This window comes from Stenella coeruleoalba, assembly GCF_951394435.1.
Source record: "Stenella coeruleoalba genome assembly, chromosome: Y".
NCBI classification, from domain to species: domain Eukaryota; kingdom Metazoa; phylum Chordata; class Mammalia; order Artiodactyla; family Delphinidae; genus Stenella; species Stenella coeruleoalba.
Window position 1 is genome coordinate 4,681,500 of NC_137168.1, and position 26,874 is coordinate 4,708,373.

Here is a 26,874-nt window from a genome sequence, read left to right on the forward strand (position 1 = left end):
TAAGCTGTGCATTGAGTCACAATGAGCAGTGTGTTTGTGTGTTTATGCATGCAGATATAGGCTGTGCATTGAGTCACAGTGATCCGTTAGTGTCTGTGAGGGTTTGTTGGTATAGGCTGTGCACATTCCCAGTGAGCCATCTCTGTGTATGTGTTTCCATGCAGGTATGGACGGTGCATTGAGTCACAGTGAGTCTTGTGCATCTGTGTGTGTGTGTCAAAGTGTGCTTGTTTAGGCTGCGTGTTGTGTCACAGTGAGCCGTGTGTGTGTCGTGTTGGTATAGACTTTGAACTGAGTCACGGCCATGTGTGTGTGTTTGTGCATGAAGGTACAGGCTGTGCATTGATTCATAGTGAGCGGTTTATGTGTCTGTGATGGTATAGGCCCTCAATTCAGTCACAGTGAGCTGTGTGTGAGCATGTGCTGGTATAGTTTGAGCATTGAGTCAGAGTGTGGTTGTGAGTTTCTTATGGCGGTACAAGATGTACACTCTATTACAGTGAGCCGTGAGAGTCTGTGGCTGTGTGTGTATGAGTGTGCATATATAGGCTGCACATTGAGTGACAGTGAGCTGTGAGTGTGGGTTTGATGCTTGTTTAGTGTGTGAAATGAGTCACAGTGAACTATGTGTGTGTGTGTGTGTGTGTGTGTGTGTGCTGCTAGGTAATGTGCCTTGAGTCACAGTGAGCTCTGTGTGTGTTTTTGAATACCTCTGGGCAGGCATAGGCTGAGCATTGAGTCACAGTGAAGTGTGTGTGTGAATGTGCATGTGTGTGCAAGTATAGGCTGTGCATTGAATCACAGTGAGCTGTGTTTGTTTGTGTGTGTGCTGGTATAGGCTGCGCATTCAGTCACAGTGAGTCGTGTGTGTGTTTGAATGTTCTTGTAGACTCTGCACATTGAATCACAGTGAGGTGTGTGTGTGATTGTGTGTGTGTGTGTGCTGTTCCATACTGTGCATTCAGTCTCAGTTATCCATGTGTGTGTGTGTTCTTGCGTGTGTGCTTTTACAGGCTGTGCCTTGATTCACATTGAACTGTGTGTGTGTGCTGTTATATGCTTTCCATTGCTTCACAGTGAACTGTGTGTGTGTGTGTTTGTGTGTGCCAGTACAGCCAGAGCATTCTTTCACAGTGAGGTGTGTGTGTGTGACTGTGCATGTGTCTGCATGTAAAGGCTGGCAGTTAGTGACCATCTGTGGTGTGTGTTTGTGTAAGTTTCTGTACTGGTATAGGCTGTGCATTCATTCACAGTGAGGTGTGTGTGTGTATCTGTCCAGGTGTAGGCTTGTTTTTGAGTCACAGTGAGCCGTGTGTGTGTGTGTGCTTGTATACACTGTGAACTGAGTCATGGCCTTTTGTGTGTGTGTGTGTGTGTGTGTGTGTGTGTGGGCATGCTGGTATAGGTTTTGCATTGACACATAGTGAGCTGTGTGTGTGTGATGTTCTTGTATAGGCCATGCATTGAGTCAGAGTGAGCTGTTTTCATGTGTGCGTTCTGGTATATTCTGACCATTGAGTCACAGTGTGGTGTGTGTGTGTGTGTGTTCTGGTATAAGATGAACATTGAGATACAGTGAGCCGTGTTTATGTGTGGCTGTGTGTGTGTGTGTGTGTCTGTTGGTAGTGGCTGCACATTTTGTAACACTGCGCCATGTTTTTCTGCGTGTCACTCTATAGACTGCACATAGTGTCTGTGTGTGTGCATGCATGTGTGCCTGTATAGGCTATGCATTGATTCACATTGAGCTTTGTGTGTGGTTGTGCATGCTGTGCAGCTATATGTTTTGCATTGATTCACACTGAGCTGTGTGTGTGTGAGCGTGCATATGTGTGAACATATAGGCTGGGTATTGAGTCACAATGAGGTGTGTGTGTGAGTGTCTGTCTTTGTGCACTGGTATAAGCCATGCACAGAGCCACAGTGAGGTTTGTGTGTGAGTGTGTGTGTCTTTTCAGGTGAATTTTGGGCATTGAGTCACAGTGAGCCGTGAGTGTGTGTGCATGTGTGTGTGTGTGTACTGGTATAGGCTGTGCATTGAGTCACAGTGAGGTGTGTGTCTATGTGTCTGTGCTGTTGTAGGGATGCATTGAGTCACAGTGAGGTGTGTGTTGTTAGAGACTGTGAATTGAGTCACACTGAGCCTTGTGTGTGTGTGTGTGTGCTTGCATAGGCTGTGCATTGAGTCACAGTGAGGTGTGTGTTTCCGTTCAAGTGTAGGCTGCTCAATGAGTCTCAGTTAGCTTTGTGTGTGTGTGTGTTGAGATACGCTATGCATTGAGTCACAGTGCCATGTGTGTCAGTGTCTGTCTGTGTGTGTGCTAGTATAGCTTGTGTATTCAGACACAGTGAGGTTTGAATGTGTGTGCTGTCAGAGCAGTGGATTGAGTCTCAGTGAGCCACATGTGTGTGTGTGTCTGCCTGCATGTGTTCTGTGATAAGTTGTGCACTGAGTCACATGGCCGTGTTTGGGTGTGTATGTAGGCTTGTTGATATAGGCTATGCATTGGGTCATAGTGATCCGTTAATGTCTGTGAGTGTTTGTTGTTATAGGCTGTGCACAGGGTCCCAGTGAGCCATCTGTGTGTGTGTGTCTGTGCAAATATGGACAGTTCTTTGAGTCACAGTGAATCGTGTGTGTCTCTGGTTGTGTGTGTGTCCACATGTGCTGTTTTTGGTTGTGTGTTGTGTCACAGTAAGCTGTGTGTGAGTGTGTGCTTGTATAGACAGTGAACTGAGTCACGGCCATGTGTCTGTGTGTGTGTGCATGCAGGTATAGGCTATGCATTGACTCATAGTGAGGTGTGTGTGTGTTTGTGCTCATATAGGCTGTGAATTCAGTCACACAGATCTGTGTGCATGTGACTGTGTTGGTACAGTCTGAGCATTGAGTCACCATGAGGTGTGTGTCTGAGTGTGTGTCTGTTCAGTTGTAGGTTTAGCATTGAGTAACAGTGACCCTTGTGCGTGTGTGTGCTGATAGAGTTTGTGTATTGAGTCACAGTGGGTTTGTGAGTGTTTGTGTGTGTGTGTGCTGTCAGAGACTGTCGACTGATTCACAGTGAGCCATGTGTGTCTGTGGGCATGCATGTATGCTGTAATACATGCACAGCATGCATGTATGCTGTGAGCTCTTTGTGTGAGCATGTGCTGATATAGTTTGAGCATTGAGTCACAGTGTGCTTGTGAATTTCTTGCGCCTGTGTAAGATGTACAGTGAGTTACAGTGAGCCGTGTGTGTCTGTGGCAGTGTGTGTATGTGTGTGCTTATACAGGTGGCACACTGAGTCACAGTGAGCCTTGTTTGTGTGTGTGCATGCATGTGTTCTGTTATAAGCTGTGCATTGAGTCACAATGAAAGTGTGTTTGTGTGTTTATGCATGCAGATATAGGCTGTGCATTTGTGTCACAGTGATCCGTTAGTGTCTGTGAGGGTTTCTTGGTATAGGCTGTGCACAGTCCCAGTGAGCTATCACTTTGTATGGGTTTATCTGCAGGTATGGACTGTGCATTAAGTCACTGTGAGTCTTGTGCTTCTGTGTGTGTGTGTGTGTGTGTCAAAGTATGCTGGTTTAGGCAGCGTGCTGTGTCACAGTGAGCCATGTTTTTGTTGTTTTGGTATAGACTGTGAACTGAGTCACAGCCATGTATCTGTACTTGTGCATGAAGGTACTGGCTGTGCATTGATTCATAGTGTGCTGTGTATGTATGTGTGCCAGTATAGACAATCAATTCAGTCACAGTGAGCTGTTTGCATATGCTGGTATAGTTTGAGCATTGAGTCACAGTGTTGTTGTGAGTTTGTTTTGCCGGTACAAGATTTACACAGATATAGAGTGAGCTGTGTCTGTCTGTGGCTCTGTGTGTATGTGTGTGCTTTTATAGGTCGCATAGTGAGTCACAGTGAGCTTTCGGTGTGGGTGTGATGCTGCTATAGACTATGAACTGACTATGAGCCATGTGTGTGAGTGTGTGTGTGTGTGTGCTGTTAGGTAATGTGCATTGAGTCAGAGTGAGCTCTGTGTGTGTTTTTGAATACCTCTGGGCTGGCATAGGCTGAGCATTGAGTCACAGTGTGGTGTGTGTGTGAGTGTGCAAGTGTGTGCAAGTATAGTCTGGGCATTGAAGCACAATGAGCTGTGTGTGTTTGTGTGCGGGCTGATATAGGCTGCACATTCAGTTACAGTGAGCCGTGTGTGTATGTGAGTGTGCTTGTAGAAGCTGCACACTGATTAACAGTGAGGTGTGTATGAGTGTGTGTGTGTGCTGTTACATACTGGGCATTCAGTCACAGGTTGCTGTGTGTGTGTGTGCATGCATGTGTGCTTTTATAGGCTGTGCCTTGATTCACATTGAACTGTGAGTGTGGGTGTGTGGGTGTCTGCTGGTATACGTTTTGCATTGTTTCACAATGAGCTGTGTGTGTGTGTGTGTGTGTTCTGGTATAAGATGTACATTGAGATACAGTGAACCGTGCATGTGTGTGGCTGTGTGTGTGTGTGTGCTGCTAGAGGCTGCGCATTGTGTAACACTGAGCCATGTGTTTCTGTGTGTCACTCTGTAGACTGTGCATTGTGTCTGTGTGTGTGCATGCATGTGTGCTGTTATAGGCTATGCATTGATTCACATTGAGATAGTGTGTGGTTGTGCGTGTTGTGATGCTATATGTTTTGCATTGATTCACTGTGAGCTGTGTGTGTGTGAGTGTGCATGTGTGTGAACATATAGTCTGGACATTGAGTCACAGTGAGGTATGTGTGTCTGTTCAGGTGTAGACTGGGCATTGAGTCTCAGCTTTGTATGTCTGTGTGTGTGTGCTGAGATAGGCTGTGCATTGAGTCACAGTGTGTGACTGTTCTTGTAGAGGCTGCACATTGAATCACAGTGAGGTGTGTGTGTGATTGTGTGTGTGTATGCTGTTCGATTCTGTGCATTCTGTCACAGTTAGCCGTGTGTGTGTGTGTGCATTTGTGTGTGATTTTATAAGCTGTGCATTGATTCACATTGAACTGTGTGTGTGGGTGTGTGCTGGTGTATGCTTTGCATTGTTTCACAGTCAGCTGTGTGTGGGTGTGTGTGTGTGTCTGTGTGTTGTGGTACAGGCTGAGCATTGTTCACAAGGAAGTGTGTTTGTGTGAGTGTGCATGTGTCTGCATCTAAAGGCTGTTTATTAGTCACAGTGTGCCTTGTGTGTTTGTGTATGTTTCTGTACTGGTATAGGCTGTGCATTCATTCAGAGTGAGGTGTGTTTGTGTGTCTGTCCTGGCGTAGGCTGGTTATTGGGTGACAGTGAGCCATGTGTGTGTGTGTGCTTGTAAAGTCTGTGAACTGAGTCATGGCCGTGTGGGTGCGTGTGAATGCTGATATAGATTTTGCATTGACACTTAGTGAGCTACGTGTGAGTTTTGTGCTGGTATAGGCCATGCATTGAGTGTGAGTGAGCTGTTTTCATATGTGAATGCTGGTATATTCTGAACATAAAGTCACAGTGTGGTGTGTGGCTGTGTATGTGTGTGTGTGTGTGTGTGTGTTCTGGTATAAGATGTACATTGAGATACAGTGAGCTGTGCATCTATGTGGCTGTGTGTGTGGGTGTGTGTGTGTGCTGCTAGAGGCTGCGCATTGTGTAACACTGAGCCATGGGTTTCTGTGTGTCACTCTATAGACTGTGCATTGTGTTTGTGTGTGTGTATGCATGTGTGCTTGTATAGGCTATGCATTGATTCACATTGAGTTAGTGTGTGATTGTGCATGTTGTGCGGCTATAAGTTTTGCATTGATTCACTGTGAGCTGTGTGTGTGTGAGTGTGCATGCGTGTGAACATATAGGCTGGACATTTTGTCACAGTGAGGTGTGTGTGTGAGTTTGTGTTTGTGTGCACTGGTATAGGCCATGCACTGAGACACAGGGATATTTGTGTGTGTCTTTTCAGGTTTATGCCGGGCATTGAGTCACAGTGAGCCATGTGTGTGTGTGAGTGTGTGTGAGTGTGCTGGTATAGGCTGTGCATTGAGTCAGTGAGCTGTGTGTGTGTGTGTCTCTTTTGGTGTCAGTGTGCATTGAATCACTGTGGTGTGTGTCTATGTGTGATGTTAGAGACTGTGAAATGAGTCACAGTGAGCCTTGTTTGTGTGTGTGCATGCATGTGTTCTATTCTTAGCTGTGCACTGAGTCACATGACCGTATTTTTGTGTGTGTATGCTTGCTGATATAAGCTATGCATTGAGTCAAAGTCATCCGTTAGTGTCTGTGAGGGTTTGTTGGTATAGGCTGTGCACAGAGTGCCAGTGAGCTGTTTGTGTGTCTGTGCAAATATGGACAGTGCATTGAGTCACAGTGAGATGTGTGTGTCTCTGTGTGTGTGTGTCCACATGTGCTATTTTAGGCTACTTGTTGTGTCCCTGTAAGCCGTGTGTGTGTGTGCTGGTATAGACTGTGAATTGAGTCACGGCATGTGTGTGTGTGTGTGTGCATGCAGATATAGGCTATGCATTGACCAATAAGGAGCTGGGTGTGTGTGTGTGTGTGCTGGTATAAGCAGTGAATTCTGTCACACTGATCTGTGTGCATGTGAGTGTGCTGGTATAGTCTGAGGATTGAATCACAGTGATCTGTGTGTGTGTGTGTGTCTTCAGTTGTCAGCTTGATATTGAGTCACAGTGAGCCTTGTGTGTGTCTGCGTGTGCTGGTATAGGTGGTGTATTGAGTCACAGTGAGTTTTGTGTGTGTCTGTGTGTGCTGTTAGAGAGTGTGGATTGATTCACAGTGAGCCATATGTGTCTGTGTGCATGTATGTGTGCTGTTATAAGCTGTGCATTGAGTCACAATGAGCAGTGTGTTTGTGTGTTTATGCATGCAGATATAGGCTGTGCATTGAGTCACAGTGATCCGTTAGTGTCTGTGAGGGTTTGTTGGTATAGGCTGTGCACATTCCCAGTGAGCCATCTCTGTGTATGTGTTTCCATGCAGGTATGGACGGTGCATTGAGTCACAGTGAGTCTTGTGCATCTGTGTGTGTGTGTCAAAGTGTGCTTGTTTAGGCTGCGTGTTGTGTCACAGTGAGCCGTGTGTGTGTCGTGTTGGTATAGACTGTGAACTGAGTCACGGCCATGTGTGTGTGTTTGTGCATGAAGGTACAGGCTGTGCATTGATTCATAGTGAGCGGTTTATGTGTCTGTGATGGTATAGGCCCTCAATTCAGTCACAGTGAGCTGTGTGTGAGCATGTGCTGGTATAGTTTGAGCATTGAGTCAGAGTGTGGTTGTGAGTTTCTTATGGCGGTACAAGATGTACACTCTATTACAGTGAGCCGTGAGAGTCTGTGGCTGTGTGTGTATGAGTGTGCATATATAGGCTGCACATTGAGTGACAGTGAGCTGTGAGTGTGGGTTTGATGCTTGTTTAGTGTGTGAAATGAGTCACAGTGAACTATGTGTGTGTGTGTGTGTGTGTGTGTGTGTGCTGCTAGGTAATGTGCCTTGAGTCACAGTGAGCTCTGTGTGTGTTTTTGAATACCTCTGGGCAGGCATAGGCTGAGCATTGAGTCACAGTGAAGTGTGTGTGTGAATGTGCATGTGTGTGCAAGTATAGGCTGTGCATTGAATCACAGTGAGCTGTGATTGTTTGTGTGTGTGCTGGTATAGGCTGCGCATTCAGTCACAGTGAGTCGTGTGTGTGTTTGAATGTTCTTGTAGACTCTGCACATTGAATCACAGTGAGGTGTGTGTGTGATTGTGTGTGTGTGTGTGCTGTTCCATACTGTGCATTCAGTCTCAGTTATCCATGTGTGTGTGTGTTCTTGCGTGTGTGCTTTTACAGGCTGTGCCTTGATTCACATTGAACTGTGTGTGTGTGCTGTTATATGCTTTCCATTGCTTCACAGTGAACTGTGTGTGTGTGTGTTTGTGTGTGCCAGTACAGCCAGAGCATTCTTTCACAGTGAGGTGTGTGTGTGTGACTGTGCATGTGTCTGCATGTAAAGGCTGGCAGTTAGTGACCATCTGTGGTGTGTGTTTGTGTAAGTTTCTGTACTGGTATAGGCTGTGCATTCATTCACAGTGTGGTGTGTGTGTGTATCTGTCCAGGTGTAGGCTTGTTTTTGAGTCACAGTGAGCCGTGTGTGTGTGTGTGCTTGTATACACTGTGAACTGAGTCATGGCCTTTTGTGTGTGTGTGTGTGTGTGTGTGTGTGTGTGGGCATGCTGGTATAGGTTTTGCATTGACACATAGTGAGCTGTGTGTGTGTGATGTTCTTGTATAGGCCATGCATTGAGTCAGAGTGAGCTGTTTTCATGTGTGCGTTCTGGTATATTCTGACCATTGAGTCACAGTGTGGTGTGTGTGTGTGTGTGTTCTGGTATAAGATGAACATTGAGATACAGTGAGCCGTGTTTATGTGTGGCTGTGTGTGTGTGTGTGTCTGTTGGTAGTGGCTGCACATTTTGTAACACTGCGCCATGTTTTTCTGCGTGTCACTCTATAGACTGCACATAGTGTCTGTGTGTGTGCATGCATGTGTGCCTGTATAGGCTATGCATTGATTCACATTGAGCTTTGTGTGTGGTTGTGCATGCTGTGCAGCTATATGTTTTGCATTGATTCACACTGAGCTGTGTGTGTGTGAGCGTGCATATGTGTGAACATATAGGCTGGGTATTGAGTCACAATGAGGTGTGTGTGTGAGTGTCTGTCTTTGTGCACTGGTATAAGCCATGCACAGAGCCACAGTGAGGTTTGTGTGTGAGTGTGTGTGTCTTTTCAGGTGAATTTTGGGCATTGAGTCACAGTGAGCCGTGAGTGTGTGTGCATGTGTGTGTGTGTGTACTGGTATAGGCTGTGCATTGAGTCACAGTGAGGTGTGTGTCTATGTGTCTGTGCTGTTGTAGGGATGCATTGAGTCACAGTGAGGTGTGTGTTGTTAGAGACTGTGAATTGAGTCACACTGAGCCTTGTGTGTGTGTGTGTGTGCTTGCATAGGCTGTGCATTGAGTCACAGTGAGGTGTGTGTTTCCGTTCAAGTGTAGGCTGCTCATTGAGTCTCAGTTAGCTTTGTGTGTGTGTGTGTTGAGATACGCTATGCATTGAGTCACAGTGCCATGTGTGTCAGTGTCTGTCTGTGTGTGTGCTAGTATAGCTTGTGTATTCAGACACAGTGAGGTTTGAATGTGTGTGCTGTCAGAGCAGTGGATTGAGTCTCAGTGAGCCACATGTGTGTGTGTGTCTGCCTGCATGTGTTCTGTGATAAGTTGTGCACTGAGTCACATGGCCGTGTTTGGGTGTGTATGTAGGCTTGTTGATATAGGCTATGCATTGGGTCATAGTGATCCGTTAATGTCTGTGAGTGTTTGTTGTTATAGGCTGTGCACAGGGTCCCAGTGAGCCATCTGTGTGTGTGTGTCTGTGCAAATATGGACAGTTCTTTGAGTCACAGTGAATCGTGTGTGTCTCTGGTTGTGTGTGTGTCCACATGTGCTGTTTTTGGTTGTGTGTTGTGTCACAGTAAGCTGTGTGTGAGTGTGTGCTTGTATAGACAGTGAACTGAGTCACGGCCATGTGTCTGTGTGTGTGTGCATGCAGGTATAGGCTATGCATTGACTCATAGTGAGGTGTGTGTGTGTTTGTGCTCATATAGGCTGTGAATTCAGTCACACAGATCTGTGTGCATGTGACTGTGTTGGTACAGTCTGAGCATTGAGTCACCATGAGGTGTGTGTCTGAGTGTGTGTCTGTTCAGTTGTAGGTTTAGCATTGAGTAACAGTGACCCTTGTGCGTGTGTGTGCTGATAGAGTTTGTGTACTGAGTCACAGTGGGTTTGTGAGTGTTTGTGTGTGTGTGTGCTGTCAGAGACTGTCGACTGATTCACAGTGAGCCATGTGTGTCTGTGGGCATGCATGTATGCTGTAATAAGGTGTGCATTTAGTTACAATGAACAGTGTGTTTGTGTGTTTATGCATGCTGATAGAGGCTATGCATTGAGTCACAGTGATCCGTTAGTGTCTGTGAGGGTTTGTTGGAATAGTCTGTGCAAAGAGTCCCAGTGAGCCATCTCTGTGTATGTGTTTCTCTGCAGGTATGGATGGTGCATTGAGTCACAGTGAGTCATGTGCTTCTGTGTGTGTGTGTGTGTGTGTCAAAGTGTGCTGCTTTAGGCTGTGTGTTGTGTCACAGTGAGTCCTGTGTGTGTTGTGTTGGTATAGAGTGTGAAATGAGTCACGGCCATGTGTGTTTGTTTGTGCATGAAGCTACGGGCTGTGCATTGATTCATAGTGAGCTGTGTATGTGTGTGTGCCGGTATAGGCTGGGAATTCAGTCACAGTGAGCTCTTTGTGTGAGCATGTGCTGGTATAGTTTGAGCATTGAGTCACAGTGTGCTTGTGAATTTCTTGTGCCTGTGTAAGATGTACAGTGAGTTACAGTGAGCCGTGTGTGTCTGTGGCAGTGTGTGTATGTGTGTGCTTATACAGGTGGCACACTGAGTCACAGTGAGCCTTGTTTGTGTGTGTGCATGCATGTGTTCTGTTATAAGCTGTGCATTGAGTCACAATGAAAGTGTGTTTGTGTGTTTATGCATGCAGATATAGGCTGTGCATTTGTGTCACAGTGATCCGTTAGTGTCTGTGAGGGTTTCTTGGTATAGGCTGTGCACAGTCTCAGTGAGCTATCACTTAGTATGGGTTTATCTGCAGGTATGGACTGTGCATTAAGTCACTGTGAGTCTTGTGCTTCTGTGTGCGTGTGTGTGTGTGTCAAAGTATGCTGGTTTAGGCAGCGTGTTGTGTCACAGTGAGCCATGTTTTTGTTGTTTTGGTATAGACTGTGAACTGAGTCACAGCCATGTGTGTGTACTTGTGCATGAAGGTACCGGCTGTGCATTGATTCATAGTGTGCTGTGTATGTATGTGTGCCAGTATAGACAATCAATTCAGTCACAGTGAGCTGTTTGCATATGCTGGTATAGTTTGAGCATTGAGTCACAGTGTTGTTGTGAGTTTGTTTTGCCGGTACAAGATTTACACAGAGATAGAGTGAGCCGTGTCTGTCTGTGGCTCTGTGTGTATGTGTGTGCTTATATAGGTCGCACAGTGAGTCACAGTGAGCTTTCGGTGTGGGTGTGATGCTGCTATAGACTATGAACTGACTATGAGCCATGTGTGTGAGAGTGTGTGTGTGTGTGTGCTGTTAGGTAATGTGCATTGAGTCAGAGTGAGCTCTGTGTGTGTTTTTGAATACCTCTGGGCTGGCATAGGCTGAGCATTGAGTCACAGTGTGGTGTGTGTGTGAGTGTGCAAGTGTGTGCAAGTATAGGCTGGGCATTGAAGCACAATGAGCTGTGTGTGTTTGTGTGCATGCTGATATAGGCTGCACATTCAGTTACAGTGAGCCATGTGTGTATGTGAGTGTGCTTGTAGAAGCTGCACACTGATTAACAGTGAGGTGTGTATGAGTGTGTGTGTGTGCTGTTACATACTGGGCATTCAGTGACAGGTTGCTGTGTGTGTGTGTGCATGCATGTGTGCTTTTATAGGCTGTGCCTTGATTCACTTTGAACTGTGAGTGTGGGTGTGTGGGTGTCTGCTGGTATACGTTTTGCATTGTTTCACAATGAGCTGTGTGTGTGTGTGTGTGTGTGTGTGTTCTGGTATAAGATGTACATTGAGATACAGTGAACCGTGCATGTGTGTGGCTGTGTGTGTGTGTGTGCTGCTAGAGGATACGCATTGTGTAACACTAAGCCATGTGTTTCTGTGTGTCACTCTGTAGACTGTGCATTGAGACTGTGTGTGTGCATGCATGTGTGCTGGCATAGGCTATGCATTGATTCACATTGAGATAGTGTGTGGTTGTGCGTGTTGTGTGGCTATATGTTTTGCATTGATTCACTGTGAGCTGTGTGTGTGTGAGTGTGCATGTGTGTGAACATATAGTCTGGACATTGAGTCACAGTGAGGTATGTGTGTCTGTTCAGGTGTAGACTGGGCATTGAGTCTCAGCTTTGTATGTCTGTGTGTGTGTGCTGAGATAGGCAGTGCATTGAGTCACAGTGACATGTGTGTCAGTGTCTGTGTGAGTGTGTAACAGTATAGCTTGTGTATTCAGACACAGTGAGGTTTGAGTGTGAGTGTGTGTGTGCTGTTAGAGACTGTGGATTGAGTATCAGTGAGCCATGTTTGTTTTTGTGTGTGTGCATGCATGTGTTCTGTTATAAGCTGTGCACTGAGTCACATGGCCGTATTTGTGTGTGTGTGTGTATGCTTGTTGATATAGGCTATGCATTGAGTTACAGTGATCCGTTAGTGTCTGTGAGGGTTTGTTGGTATATGCAGTGCACATTCCCAGTGAGCCGTCTCTGTGTATGTGTTTCCATGCAGGTATGGACGGTGCATTGAGTCACAGTGAGTCGTGTGCATCTGTGTGTGTGTGTCAAAGTGTGCTGGTTTAGGTTGCATGTTGTGTCACAGTGAGCCATGTGTGTGTCGTGTTGGTATAGACTGTGAACTGAGTCACGGTCATGTGTGTGTGTTTGTGCATGAAGGTACAGGCTGTGCATTGATTCATAGTGAGCGGTTTATGTGTTTGTGATGGTATAGGCCCTCAATTCAGTCACAGTGAGCTGTGTGTGAGCATGTGCTGGTATAGTTTGAGCATTGAGTCAGAGTGTGGTTGTGAGTTTCTTATGGCGGTACAAGATGTACACTCTATTACAGTGAGCCGTGAGAGTCTGTGGCTGTGTGTGTATGAGTGTGCATATATAGGCTGCACACTGAGTGACAGTGAGCTGTGAGTGTGGGTTTGATGCTTGTTTAGTCTGTGAAATGAGTCACAGTGATCTATGTGTGTGTGTGTGTGTGTGTGTGTGCTGCTAGGTAATGTGCCTTGAGTCACAGTGAGCTCTGTGTGTGTTTTTGAATACCTCTGGGCAGGCATAGGCTGAGCATTGAGTCACAGTGAAGTGTGTGTGTGAATGTGCATGTGTGTGCAAGTATAGGCTGTGCATTGAATCACAGTGAGCTGTGTTTGTTTGTGTGTGTGCTGGTATAGGCTGCGCATTCAGTCACAGTGAGTCGTGTGTGTGTTTGAATGTTCTTGTAGAGGCTGCACATTGAATCACAGTGAGGTGTGTGTGTGATTGTGTGTGTGTGTGTGCTGTTCCATACTGTGCATTCAGTCTCAGTTATCCATGTGTGTGTGTGTTCTTGCGTGTGTGCTTTTACAGGCTGTGCCTTGATTCACATTGAACTGTGTGTGTGTGCTGTTATATGCTTTCCATTGGTTCACAGTGAACTGTGTGTGTGTGTTTGTGTGTGCCAGTACAGTCAGAGCATTCTTTCACAGTGAGGTGTGTGTGTGACTGTGCATGTGTCTGCATGTAAAGGCTGGCAGTTAGTGACCATCTGTGGTGTGTGTTTGTGTAAGTTTCTGTACTGGTATAGGCTGTGCATTCATTCACAGTGAGGTGTGTGTGTGTGTCTGTCCAGGTGTAGGCTGGTTATTGAGTCACAGTGAGCCGTGTGTGTGTGTGTGCTTGTATACACTGTGAACTGAGTCATGGCCGTTTGTGTGTGTGTGTGTGTGTGTGTGTGTGTCTGTGGGCATGCTGGTATAGGTTTTGCATTGACACATAGTGAGCTGTGTGTGTGTGATGTTCTTGTATAGGCCATGCATTGAGTCAGAGTGAGCTGTTTTCATGTGTGCGTTCTGGTATATTCTGACCATTGAGTCACAGTGTGGTGTGTGTGTGTGTGTGTTCTGGTATAAGATGAACATTGAGATACAGTGAGCCGTGTTTATGTGTGGCTGTGTGTGTGTGTGTGTCTGTTGGTAGAGGCTGCGCATTTTGTAACACTGCGCCATGTTTTTCTGCGTGTCACTCTATAGACTGCACATAGTGTCTGTGTGTGTGCATGCATGTGTGCCTGTATAGGCTATGCATTGATTCACATTGAGCTTTGTGTGTGGTTGTGCGTGCTGTGCAGCTATATGTTTTGCATTGATTCACACTGAGCTGTGTGTGTGTGAGCGTGCATATGTGTGAACATATAGGCTGGGTATTGAGTCACAATGAGGTGTGTGTGTGAGTGTCTGTCTTTGTGCACTGGTATAAGCCATGCACAGAGCCACAGAGAGGTTTGTGTGTGAGTGTGTGTGTCTTTTCAGGTGAATTTTGGGCATTGAGTCACAGTGAGCCATGAGTGTGTGTGCATGTGTGTGTGTGTGTACTGGTATAGGCTGTGCATTGAGTCACAGTGAGGTGTGTGTCTATGTGTCTGTGCTGTTGTAGGGATGCATTGAGTCACAGTGAGGTGTGTGTTGTTAGAGACTGTGAATTGAGTCACACTGAGCCTTGTGTGTGTGTGTGCTTGCATAGGCTGTGCATTGAGTCACAGTGAGGTGTGTGTGTCCGTCAAGTGCAGGCTGCTCATTGAGTCTCAGTTAGCTTTGTGTGTGTGTGTGTTGAGATACGCTATGCATTGAGTCACAGTGCCATGTGTGTCAGTGTCTGTCTGTGTGTGTGCTAGTATAGCTTGTGTATTCAGACACAGTGAGGTTTGAGTGTGTGTGCTGTTAGAGCCGTGGATTGAGTCTCAGTGAGCCGCATGTGTGTGTGTCTGCCTGCATGTGTTCTGTTATAAGTTGTGCACTGAGTCACATGGCCGTGTTTGGGTGTGTATGTAGGCTTGTTGATATAGGCTATGCATTGAGTCATCGTGATCCGTTAATATCTGTGAGTGTTTGTTGTTATAGGCTGTGCACAGGGTCCCAGTGAGCCATCTGTGTGTGTGTGTCTGTGCAAATATGGACAGTTCTTTGAGTCACAGTGAATCGTGTGTGTCTCTGGTTGTGTGTGTGTCCACATGTGCTGTTTTTGGTTGTGTGTTGTGTCACAGTAAGCTGTGTGTGAGTGTGTGCTTGTATAGACAGTGAACTGAGTCACGGCCATGTGTCTGTGTGTGTGTGCATGCAGGTATAGGCTATGCATTGACTCATAGTGAGGTGTGTGTGTGTTTGTGCTCGTATAGGCTGTGAATTCAGTCACACTGATCTGTGTGCATGTGACTGTGTTGGTACAGTCTGAGCATTGAGTCACCGTGAGGTGTGTGTCTGAGTGTGTGTCTGTTCAGTTGTAGGTTTAGCATTGAGTAACAGTGACCCTTGTGTGTGTGTGTGCTGATAGAGTTTGTGTATTGAGTCACAGTGGGTTTGTGAGTGTTTGTGTGTGTGTGTGCTGTCAGAGACTGTCGACTGATTCACAGTGAGCCATGTGTGTCTGTGGGCATGCATGTATGCTGTAATAAGGTGTGCATTTAGTTATAATGAACAGTGTGTTTGTGTGTTTATGCATGCTGATAGAGGCTATGCATTGAGTCACAGTGATCCGTTAGTGTCTGTGAGGGTTTGTTGGAATAGTCTGTGCAAAGAGTCCCAGTGAGCCATCTCTGTGTATGTGTTTCTCTGCAGGTATGGATGGTGCATTGAGTCACAGTGAGTCATGTGCTTCTGTGTGTGTGTGTGTGTGTCAAAGTGTGCTGCTTTAGGCTGTGTGTTGTGTCACAGTGAGTCCTGTGTGTGTTGTGTTGGTATAGAGTGTGAAATGAGTCACGGCCATGTGTGTTTGTTTGTGCATGAAGCTACGGGCTGTGCATTGATTCATAGTGAGCTGTGTATGTGTGTGTGCTGGTATAGGCTGGGAATTCAGTCACAGTGAGCTCTTTGTGTGAGCATGTGCTGGTATAGTTTGAGCATTGAGTCACAGTGTGCTTGTGAATTTCTTGTGCCTGTGTAAGATGTACAGTGAGTTACAGTGAGCCGTGTGTGTCTGTGGCAGTGTGTGTATGAGTGTGCTTATACAGGTGGCACACTGAGTCACAGTGAGCCTTGTTTGTGTGTGTGCATGCATGTGTTCTGTTATAAGCTGTGCATTGAGTCACAATGAAAGTGTGTTTGTGTGTTTATGCATGCAGATATAGGCTGTGCATTTGTGTCACAGTGATCCGTTAGTGTCTGTGAGGGTTTCTTGGTATAGGCTGTGCACAGTCCCAGTGAGCTATCACTTTGTATGGGTTTATCTGCAGGTATGGACTGTGCATTAAGTCACTGTGAGTCTTGTGCTTCTGTGTGTGTGTGTGTGTGTGTGTGTGTGTGTCAAAGTATGCTGGTTTAGGCAGCGTGTTGTGTCACAGTGAGCCATGTTTTTGTTGTTTTGGTATAGACTGTGAACTGAGTCACAGCCATGTGTGTGTACTTGTGCATGAAGGTACCGGCTGTGCATTGATTCATAGTGTGCTGTGTATGTATGTGTGCCAGTATAGACAATCAATTCAGTCACAGTGAGCTGTTTGCATATGCTGGTATAGTTTGAGCATTGAGTCACAGTGTTGTTGTGAGTTTGTTTTGCCGGTACAAGATTTACACAGAGATAGAGTGAGCCGTGTCTGTCTGTGGCTCTGTGTGTATGTGTGTGCTTATATAGGTCGCACAGTGAGTCACAGTGAGCTTTCGGTGTGGGTGTGATGCTGCTATAGACTATGAACTGACTATGAGCCATGTGTGTGAGAGTGTGTGTGTGTGTGTGCTGTTAGGTAATGTGCATTGAGTCAGAGTGAGCTCTGTGTGTGTTTTTGAATACGTCTGGGCTGGCATAGGCTGAGCATTGAGTCACAGTGTGGTGTGTGTGTGAGTGTGCAAGTGTGTGCAAGTATAGGCTGGGCATTGAAGCACAATGAGCTGTGTGTGTTTGTGTGCGTGCTGATATAGGCTGCACGTTCAGTTACAGTGAGCCGTGTGTGTATGTGAGTGTGCTTGTAGAAGCTGCACACTGATTAACAGTGAGGTGTGTATGAGTGTGTGTGTGTGCTGTTACATACTGGGCATTCAGTCATAGGTTGCTGTGTGTGTGTGTGCATGCATGTGTGCTTTTATAGGCTGTGCCTTGATTCACATTGAACTGTGAGTGTGGGTGTGTGGGTGTCTGCTGGTATATGTTTTGCATTGTTTCACAATGAGCTGTGTGTGTGTGTGTGTTCTGGTATAAGATGTACATTGAGATACAGTGAACCGTGCATGTGTGTGGCTGTGTGTGTGTGTGTGCTGCTAGAGGCTGCGCATTGTGTAACACTGAGCCATGTGTTTCTGTGTGTCACTCTGTAGACTGTGCATTGAGTCTGTGTGTGTGCATGCATGTGTGCTGGCATAGGCTATGCATTGATTCACATTGAGATAGTGTGTGGTTGTGCGTGTTGTGTGGCTATATGTTTTGCATTGATTCACTGTGAGCTGTGTGTGTGTGAGTGTGCATGTGTGTGAACATATAGTCTGGACATTGAGTCACAGTGAGGTATGTGTGTCTGTTCAGGTGTAGACTGGGCATTGAGTCTCAGCTTTGTATGTCTGTGTGTGTGTGCTGAGATAGGCTGTGCATTGAGTCACAGTGACATGTGTGTCAGTGTCTGTGTGAGTGTGTAACAGTATAGCTTGTGTATTCAGACACAGTGAGGTTTGAGTGTGAGTGTGTGTGTGCTGTTAGAGACTGTGGATTGAGTTTCAGTGAGCCATGTTTGTTTTTGTGTGTGTGCATGCATGTATTCTGTTATAAGCTGTGCACTGAGTCACATGGCCGTATTTGTGTGTGTGTGTGTGTATGCTTGTTGATATAGGCTATGCATTGAGTTACAGTGATCCGTTAGTGTCTGTGAGGGTTTGTTGGTATAGGCTGTGCACATTCCCAGTGAGCCGTCTCTGTGTATGTGTTTCCATGCAGGTATGGACGGTGCATTGAGTCACAGTGAGTCGTGTGCATCTGTGTGTGTGTGTCAAAGTGTGCTGGTTTAGGTTGCGTGTTGTGTCACAGTGAGCCATGTGTGTGTCGTGTTGGTTTAGACTGTGAACTGAGTCACGGCCATGTGTGTGTGTTTGTGCATGAAGGTACAGGCTGTGCATTGATTCATAGTGAGCGGTTTATGTGTTTGTGATGGTATAGGCCCTCAATTCAGTCACAGTGAGCTGTGTGTGAGCATGTGCTGGTGTAGTTTGAACATTGAGTCAGAGTGTGGTTGTGAGTTTCTTATGGCGGTACAAGATGTACACTCTATTACAGTGAGCTGTGAGAGTCTGTGGCTGTGTGTGTATGAGTGTGCATATATAGGCTGCACATTGAGTGACAGTGAGCTGTGAGTGTGGGTTTGATGCTTGTTTAGTGTGTGAAATGAGTCACAGTGAACTATGTGTGTGTGTGTGTGTGTGTGTGTGCTGCTAGTTAATGTGCCTTGAGTCACAGTGAGCTCTGTGTGTGTTTTTGAATACCTCTGGGCAGGCATAGGCTGAGCATTGAGTCACAGTGAAGTGTGTGTGTGAATGTGCATGTGTGTGCAAGTATAGGCTGTGCATTGAATCACAGTGAGCTGTGTTTGTTTGTGTGTGTGCTGGTATAGGCTGCGCATTCAGTCACAGTGAGTCGTGTGTGTGTTTGAATGTTCTTGTAGAGGCTGCACATTGAATCACAGTGAGGTGTGTGTGTGATTGTGTGTGTGTGTGTGCTGTTCCATACTGTGCATTCAGTCTCAGTTATCCATGTGTGTGTGTGTTCTTGCGTGTGTGCTTTTACAGGCTGTGCCTTGATTCACATTGAACTGTGTGTGTGTGTGTGTGCTGTTATATGCTTTCCATTGCTTCACAGTGAACTGTGTGTGTGTGTTTGTGTGTGCCAGTACAGCCAGAGCATTCTTTCACAGTGAGGTGTGTGTGTGTGACTGTGCATGTGTCTGCATGTAAAGGCTGGCAGTTAGTGACCATCTGTGGTGTGTGTTTGTGTAAGTTTCTGTACTGGTATAGGCTGTGCATTCATTCACAGTGAGGTGTGTGTGTGTGTCTGTCCAGGTGTAGGCTGGTTATTGAGTCACAGTGAGCCGTGTGTGTGTGTGTGCTTGTATACACTGTGAACTGAGTCATGGCCGTTTGTGTGTGTGTGTGTGTGTGTGTGTGTGTGTGTGGGCATGCTGGTATAGGTTTTGCATTGACACATAGTGAGCTGTGTGTGTGTGATGTTCTTGTATAAGCCATGCATTGAGTCAGAGTGAGCTGTTTTCATGTGTGCGTTCTGGTATATTCTGACCATTGAGTCACAGTGTGGTGTGTGTGTGTGTGTGTTCTGGTATAAGATGAACATTGAGATACAGTGAGCCGTGTTTATGTGTGGCTGTGTGTGTGTGTGTGTCTGTTGGTAGAGGCTGCGCATTTTGTAACACTGTGCCAAGTTTTTCTGTGTGTCACTCTATAGACTGCACATAGTGTCTGTGTGTGTGCATGCATGTGTGCCTGTATAGGCTATGCATTGATTCACATTGAGCTTTGTGTGTGGTTGTGCGTGCTGTGCAGCTATATGTTTTGCATTGATTCACACTGAGCTGTGTGTGTGTGAGCGTGCATATGTGTGAACATATAGGCTGGGTATTGAGTCACAATGAGGTGTGTGTGTGAGTGTCTGTCTTTGTGCACTGGTATAAGCCATGCACAGAGCCACAGTGAGGTTTGTGTGTGAGTGTGTGTGTCTTTTCAGGTGAATTTTGGGCATTGAGTCACAGTGAGCCATGAGTGTGTGTGCATGTGTGTGTGTGTGTACTGGTATAGGCTGTGCATTGAGTCACAGTGAGGTGTGTGTCTATGTGTCTGTGCTGTTGTAGGGATGCATTGAGTCACAGTGAGGTGTGTGTTGTTAGAGACTGTGAATTGAGTCACACTGAGCCTTGTGTGTGTGTGTGCTTGCATAGGCTGTGCATTGAGTCACAGTGAGGTGTGTGTGTCCGTCAAGTGCAGGCTGCTCATTGAGTCTCAGTTAGCTTTGTGTGTGTGTGTGTTGAGATACGCTATGCATTGAGTCACAGTGCCATGTGTGTCAGTGTCTGTCTGTGTGTGTGCTAGTATAGCTTCTGTATTCAGACACAGTGAGGTTTGAGTGTGTGTGTTGTTAGAGCCGTGGATTGAGTCTCAGTGAGCCGCATGTGTGTGTGTCTGCCTGCATGTGTTCTGTTATAAGTGGTGCACTGAGTCACATGGCCGTGTTTGGGTGTGTATGTAGGCTTGTTGATATAGGCTATGCATTGAGTCATCGTGATCCGTTAATGTCTGTGAGTGTTTGTTGTTATAGGCTGTGCACAGGGTCCCAGTGAGCCATCTGTGTGTGTGTGTCTGTGCAAATATGGACAGTTCTTTGAGTCACAGTGAATCATGTGTGTCTCTGGTTGTGTGTGTGTCCACATGTGCTGTTTTTGGTTGTGTTTTGTGTCACAGTAAGCTGTGTGTGAGTGTGTGCCTGTATAGACAGTGAACTGAGTCACGGCCATGTGTCTGTGTGTGTGTGCATGCAGGTATAGGCTATGCATTGACTCATAGTGAGGTGTGTGTGTGTTTGTGCTCGTATAGGCTGTGAATTCAGTCACACTGATCTGTGTGCATGTGACTGTGTTGGTACAGTCTGAGCATTGAGTCACCATGAGGTGTGTGTCTGAGTGTGTGTCTGTTCAGTTGTAGGTTTAGCATTGAGTAACAGTGACCCTTGTGTGTGTGTGTGCTGATAGAGTTTGTGTATTGAGTCACAGTGGGTTTGTGAGTGTTTGTGTGTGTGTGTGCTGTCAGAGACTGTCGACTGATTCACAGTGAGCCATGTGTGTCTGTGGGCATGCATGTATGCTGTAATAAGGTGTGCATTTAGTTACAATGAACAGTGTGTTTGTGTGTTTATGCATGCTGATAGAGGCTATGCATTGAGTCACAGTGATCCGTTAGTGTCTGTGAGGGTTTGTTGGAATAGTCTGTGCAAAGAGTCCCAGTGAGCCATCTCTGTGTATGTGTTTCTCTGCAGGTATGGATGGTGCATTGAGTCACAGTGAGTCATGTGCTTCTGTGTGTGTGTGTGTGTGTGTCAAAGTGTGCTGCTTTAGGCTGTGTGTTGTGTCACAGTGAGTCCTGTGTGTGTTGTGTTGGTATAGAGTGTGAAATGAGTCACGGCCATGTGTGTTTGTTTGTGCATGAAGCTACGGGCTGTGCATTGATTCATAGTGAGCTGTGTATGTGTGTGTGCCGGTATAGGCTGGGAATTCAGTCACAGTGAGCTCTTTGTGTGAGCATGTGCTGGTATAGATTGAGCATTGAGTCACAGTGTGCTTGTGAATTTCTTGTGCCTGTGTAAGATGTACAGTGAGTTACAGTGAGCCGTGTGTGTCTGTGGCAGTGTGTGTATGAGTGTGCTTATACAGGTGGCACACTGAGTCACAGTGAGCCTTGTTTGTGTGTGTGCATGCATGTGTTCTGTTATAAGCTGTGCATTGAGTCACAATGAAAGTGTGTTTGTGTGTTTATGCATGCAGATATAGGCTGTGCATTTGTGTCACAGTGATCCGTTAGTGTCTGTGAGGGTTTCTTAGTATAGGCTGTGCACAGTCCCAGTGAGCTATCACTTTGTATGGGTTTATCTGCAGGTATGGACTGTGCATTAAGTCACTGTGAGTCTTGTGCTTCTGTGTGTGTGTGTGTGTCAAAGTATGCTGGTTTAGGCAGCGTGTTGTGTCACAGTGAGCCATGTTTTTGTTGTTTTGGTATAGACTGTGAACTGAGTCACAGCCATGTGTGTGTACTTGTGCATGAAGGTACCGGCTTGCATTGATTCATAGTGTGCTGTGTATGTATGTGTGCCAGTATAGACAATCAATTCAGTCACAGTGAGCTGTTTGCATATTCTGGTATAGTTTGAGCATTGAGTCACAGTGTTGTTGTGAGTTTGTTTTGCCGGTACAAGATTTACACAGAGATAGAGTGAGCCGTGTCTGTCTGTGGCTCTGTGTGTATGTGTGTGCTTATATAGGTCGCACAGTGAGTCACAGTGAGCTTTCGCTGTGGGTGTGATGCTGCTATAGACTATGAACTGACTATGAGCCATGTGTGTGAGAGTGTGTGTGTGTGTGTGCTGTTAGGTAATGTGCATTGAGTCAGAGTGAGCTCTGTGTGTGTTTTTGAATACCTCTGGGCTGGCATAGGCTGAGCATTGAGTCACAGTGTGGTGTGTGTGTGAGTGTGCAAGTGTGTGCAAGTATAGGCTGGGCATTGAAGCACAATGAGCTGTGTGTGTTTGTGTGCGTGCTGATATAGGCTGCACATTCAGTTACAGTGAGCCGTGTGTGTATGTGAGTGTGCTTGTAGAAGCTGCACACTGATTAACAGTGAGGTGTGTATGAGTGTGTGTGTGTGCTGTTACATACTGGGCATTCAGTCATAGGTTGCTGTGTGTGTGTGTGCATGCATGTGTGCTTTTATAGGCTGTGCCTTGATTCACATTGAACTGTGAGTGTGGGTGTGTGGGTGTCTGCTGGTATATGTTTTGCATTGTTTCACAATGAGCTGTGTGTGTGTGTGTGTGTGTGTGTTCTGGTATAAGATGTACATTGAGATACAGTGAACCGTGCATGTGTGTGGCTGTGTGTGTGTGTGTGCTGCTAGAGGCTGCGCATTGTGTAACACTGAGCCATGTGTTTCTGTGTGTCACTCTGTAGACTGTGCATTGAGTCTGTGTGTGTGCATGCATGTGTGCTGGCATAGGCTATGCATTGATTCACATTGAGATAGTGTGTGGTTGTGCGTGTTGTGTGGCTATATGTTTTGCATTGATTCACTGTGAGCTGTGTGTGTGTGAGTGTGCATGTGTGTGAACATATAGTCTGGACATTGAGTCACAGTGAGGTATGTGTGTCTGTTCAGGTGTAGACTGGGCATTGAGTCTCAGCTTTGTATGTCTGTGTGTGTGTGCTGAGATAGGCTGTGCATTGAGTCACAGTGACATGTGTGTCAGTGTCTGTGTGAGTGTGTAACAGTATAGCTTGTGTATTGAGACACAGTGAGGTTTGAGTGTGAGTGTGTGTGTGCTGTTAGAGACTGTGGATTGAGTATCAGTGAGCCATGTTTGTTTTTGTGTGTGTGCATGCATGTATTCTGTTATAAGCTGTGCACTGAGTCACATGGCCGTATTTGTGTGTGTGTGTGTGTATGCTTGTTGATATAGGCTATGCATTGAGTTACAGTGATCCGTTAGTGTCTGTGAGGGTTTGTTGGTATAGGCTGTGCACTTTCCCAGTGAGCCATCTCTGTGTATGTGTTTCCATGCAGGTATGGACAGTGCATTGAGTCACAGTGAGTCGTGTGCATCTGTGTGTGTGTGTCAAAGTGTGCTGGTTTAGGTTGCGTGTTGTGTCACAGTGAGCCATGTGTGTGTCGTGTTGGTATAGACTGTGAACTGAGTCACGGCCATGTGTGTGTGTTTGTGCATGAAGGTACAGGCTGTGCATTGATTCATAGTGAGCGGTTTATGTGTTTGTGATGGTATAGGCCCTCAATTCAGTCACAGTGAGCTGTGTGTGAGCATGTGCTGGTGTAGTTTCAACATTGAGTCAGAGTGTGGTTGTGAGTTTCTTATGGCGGTACAAGATGTACACTCTATTACTGTGAGCCGTGAGAGTCTGTGGCTGTGTGTGTATGAGTGTGCATATATAGGCTGCACATTGAGTGACAGTGAGCTGTGAGTGTGGGTTTGATGCTTGTTTAGTGTGTGAAATGAGTCACAGTGATCTATGTGTGTGTGTGTGTGTGTGTGTGTGTGCTGCTAGGTAATGTGCCTTGAGTCACAGTGAGCTCTGTGTGTGTTTTTGAATACCTCTGGGCAGGCATAGGCTGAGCATTGAGTCACAGTGAAGTGTGTGTGTGAATGTGCATGTGTGTGCAAGTATAGGCTGTGCATTGAATCACAGTGAGCTGTGTTTGTTTGTGTGTGTGCTGGTATAGGCTGCGCATTCAGTCACAGTGAGTCGTGTGTGTGTTTGAATGTTCTTGTAGAGGCTGCACATTGAATCACAGTGAGGTGTGTGTGTGATTGTGTGTGTGTGTGTGCTGTTCCATACTGTGCATTCAGTCTCAGTTATCCATGTGTGTGTGTGTTCTTGCGTGTGTGCTTTTACAGGCTGTGCCTTGATTCACATTGAACTGTGTGTGTGTGTGTGTGCTGTTATATGCTTTCCATTGCTTCACAGTGAACTGTGTGTTTGTGTTTGTGTGTGCCAGTACAGCCAGAGCATTCTTTCACAGTGAGGTGTGTGTGTGTGACTGTGCATGTGTCTGCATGTAAAGGCTGGCAGTTAGTGACCATCTGTGGTGTGTGTTTGTGTAAGTTTCTGTACTGGTATAGGCTGTGCATTCATTCACAGTGAGGTGTGTGTGTGTGTCTGTCCAGGTGTAGGCTGTTTATTGAGTCACAGTGAGCCGTGTGTGTGTGTGTGCTTGTATACACTGTGAACTGAGTCATGGCCGTTTGTGTGTGTGTGTGTGTGTGTGTGTGTGTGTGTGGGCATGCTGGTATAGGTTTTGCATTGACACATAGTGAGCTGTGTGTGTGTGATGTTCTTGTATAGGCCATGCATTGAGTCAGAGTGAGCTGTTTTCATGTGTGCGTTCTGCTATATTCTGACCATTGAGTCACAGTGTGGTGTGTGTGTGTGTGTGTGTTCTGGTATAAGATGAACATTGAGATACAGTGAGCCGTGTTTATGTGTGGCTGTGTGTGTGTGTGTGTCTGTTGGTAGAGGCTGCGCATTTTGTAACACTGTGCCAAGGTTTTCTGTGTGTCACTCTATAGACTGCACATAGTGTCTGTGTGTGTGCATGCATGTGTGCCTGTATAGTCTATGCATTGATTCACATTGAGCTTTGTGTGTGGTTGTGCGTGCTGTGCAGCTATATGTTTTGCATTGATTCACACTGAGCTGTGTGTGTGTGAGCGTGCATATGTGTGAACATATAGGCTGGGTATTGAGTCACAATGAGGTGTGTGTGTGAGTGTCTGTCTTTGTGCACTGGTATAAACCATGCACAGAGCCACAGTGAGGTTTGTGTGTGAGTGTGTGTGTCTTTTCAGGTGAATTTTGGGCATTGAGTCACAGTGAGCCGTGAGTGTGTGTGCATGTGTTTGTGTGTGTACTGGTATAGGCTGTGCATTGAGTCACAGTGAGGTGTGTGTCTATGTGTCTGTGCTGTTGTAGGGATGCATTGAGTCACAGTGAGGTGTGTGTTGTTAGAGACTGTGAATTGAGTCACACTGAGCCTTGTGTGTGTGTGTGCTTGCATAGGCTGTGCATTGAGTCACAGTGAGGTGTGTGTGTCCATTCAAGTGTAGGCTGCTCATTGAGTCTCAGTTAGCTTTGTGTGTGTGTGTGTTGAGATACGCTATGCATTGAGTCACAGTGACATGTGTGTCAGTGTCTGTCTGTGTGTGTGCTAGTATAGCTTGTGTATTCAGACACAGTGAGGTTTGAGTGTGTGTGCTGTTAGAGCCGTGGATTGAGTCTCAGTGAGCCGCATGTGTGTGTGTCTGCCTGCATGTGTTCTGTTATAAGTTGTGCACTGAGTCACATGGCCGTGTTTGGGTGTGTATGTAGGCTTGTTGATATAGGCTATGCATTGAGTCATAGTGATCCGTTAATGTCTGTGAGTGTTTGTTGTTATAGGCTGTGCACAGGGTCCCAGTGAGCCATCTGTGTGTGTGTGTCTGTGCAAATATGGAGAGTTCTTTGAGTCACAGTGAATCGTGTGTGTCTCTGGTTGTGTGTGTGTCCACATGTGCTGTTTTTGGTTGTGTGTTGTGTCACAGTAAGCTGTGTGTGAGTGTGTGCTTGTATAGACAGTGAACTGAGTCACGGCCATGTGTCTGTGTGTGTGTGCATGCAGGTATAGGCTATGCATTGACTCATAGTGAGGTGTGTGTGTGTTTGTGCTCGTATAGGCTGTGAATTCAGTCACACTGATCTGTGTGCATGTGACTGTGTTGGTACAGTCTGAGCATTGAGTCACCGTGAGGTGTGTGTCTGAGTGTGTGTCTGTTCAGTTGTAGGTTTAGCATTGAGTAACAGTGACCCTTGTGTGTGTGTGTGCTGATAGAGTTTGTGTATTGAGTCACAGTGGGTTTGTGAGTGTTTGTGTGTGTGTGTGCTGTCAGAGACTGTCGACTGATTCACAGTGAGCCATGTGTGTCTGTGGGCATGCATGTATGCTGTAATAAGGTGTGCATTTAGTTACAATGAACAGTGTGTTTGTGTGTTTATGCATGCTGATAGAGGCTATGCATTGAGTCACAGTGATCCGTTAGTGTCTGTGAGGGTTTGTTGGAATAGTCTGTGCAAAGAGTCCCAGTGAGCCATCTCTGTGTATGTGTTTCTCTGCAGGTATGGACGGTGCCTTGAGTCACAGTGAGTCATGTGCTTCTGTGTGTGTGTGTGTGTGTCAAAGTGTGCTGCTTTAGGCTGTGTGTTGTGTCACAGTGAGTCCTGTGTGTGTTGTGTTGGTATAGAGTGTGAAATGAGTCATGGCCATGTGTGTTTGTTTGTGCATGAAGCTACGGGCTGTGCATTGATTTATAGTGAGCTGTGTATGTGTGTGTGCCAGTATAGTCTGGGAATTCAGTCACAGTGAGCTCTTTGTGTAAGCATGTGCTGGTATAGTTTGAGCATTGAGTCACAGTGTGCTTGTGAATTTCTTGTGCCTGTGTAAGATGTACAGTGAGTTACAGTGAGCCGTGTGTTTCTGTGGCAGTGTGTATGTGTGTGCTTATACAGGTGGCACACTGAGTCACAGTGAGCCTTGTTTGTGTGTGTGCATGCATGTGTTCTGTTATAAGCTGTGCATTGAGTCACAATGAAAGTGTGTTTGTGTGTTTATGCATGCAGATATAGGCTGTGCATTTGTGTCACAGTGATCCGTTAGTGTCTGTGAGGGTTTCTTGGTATAAGCTGTGCACAGTCCCAGTGAGCTATCACTTTGTATGGGTTTATCTGCAGGTATGGACTGTGCA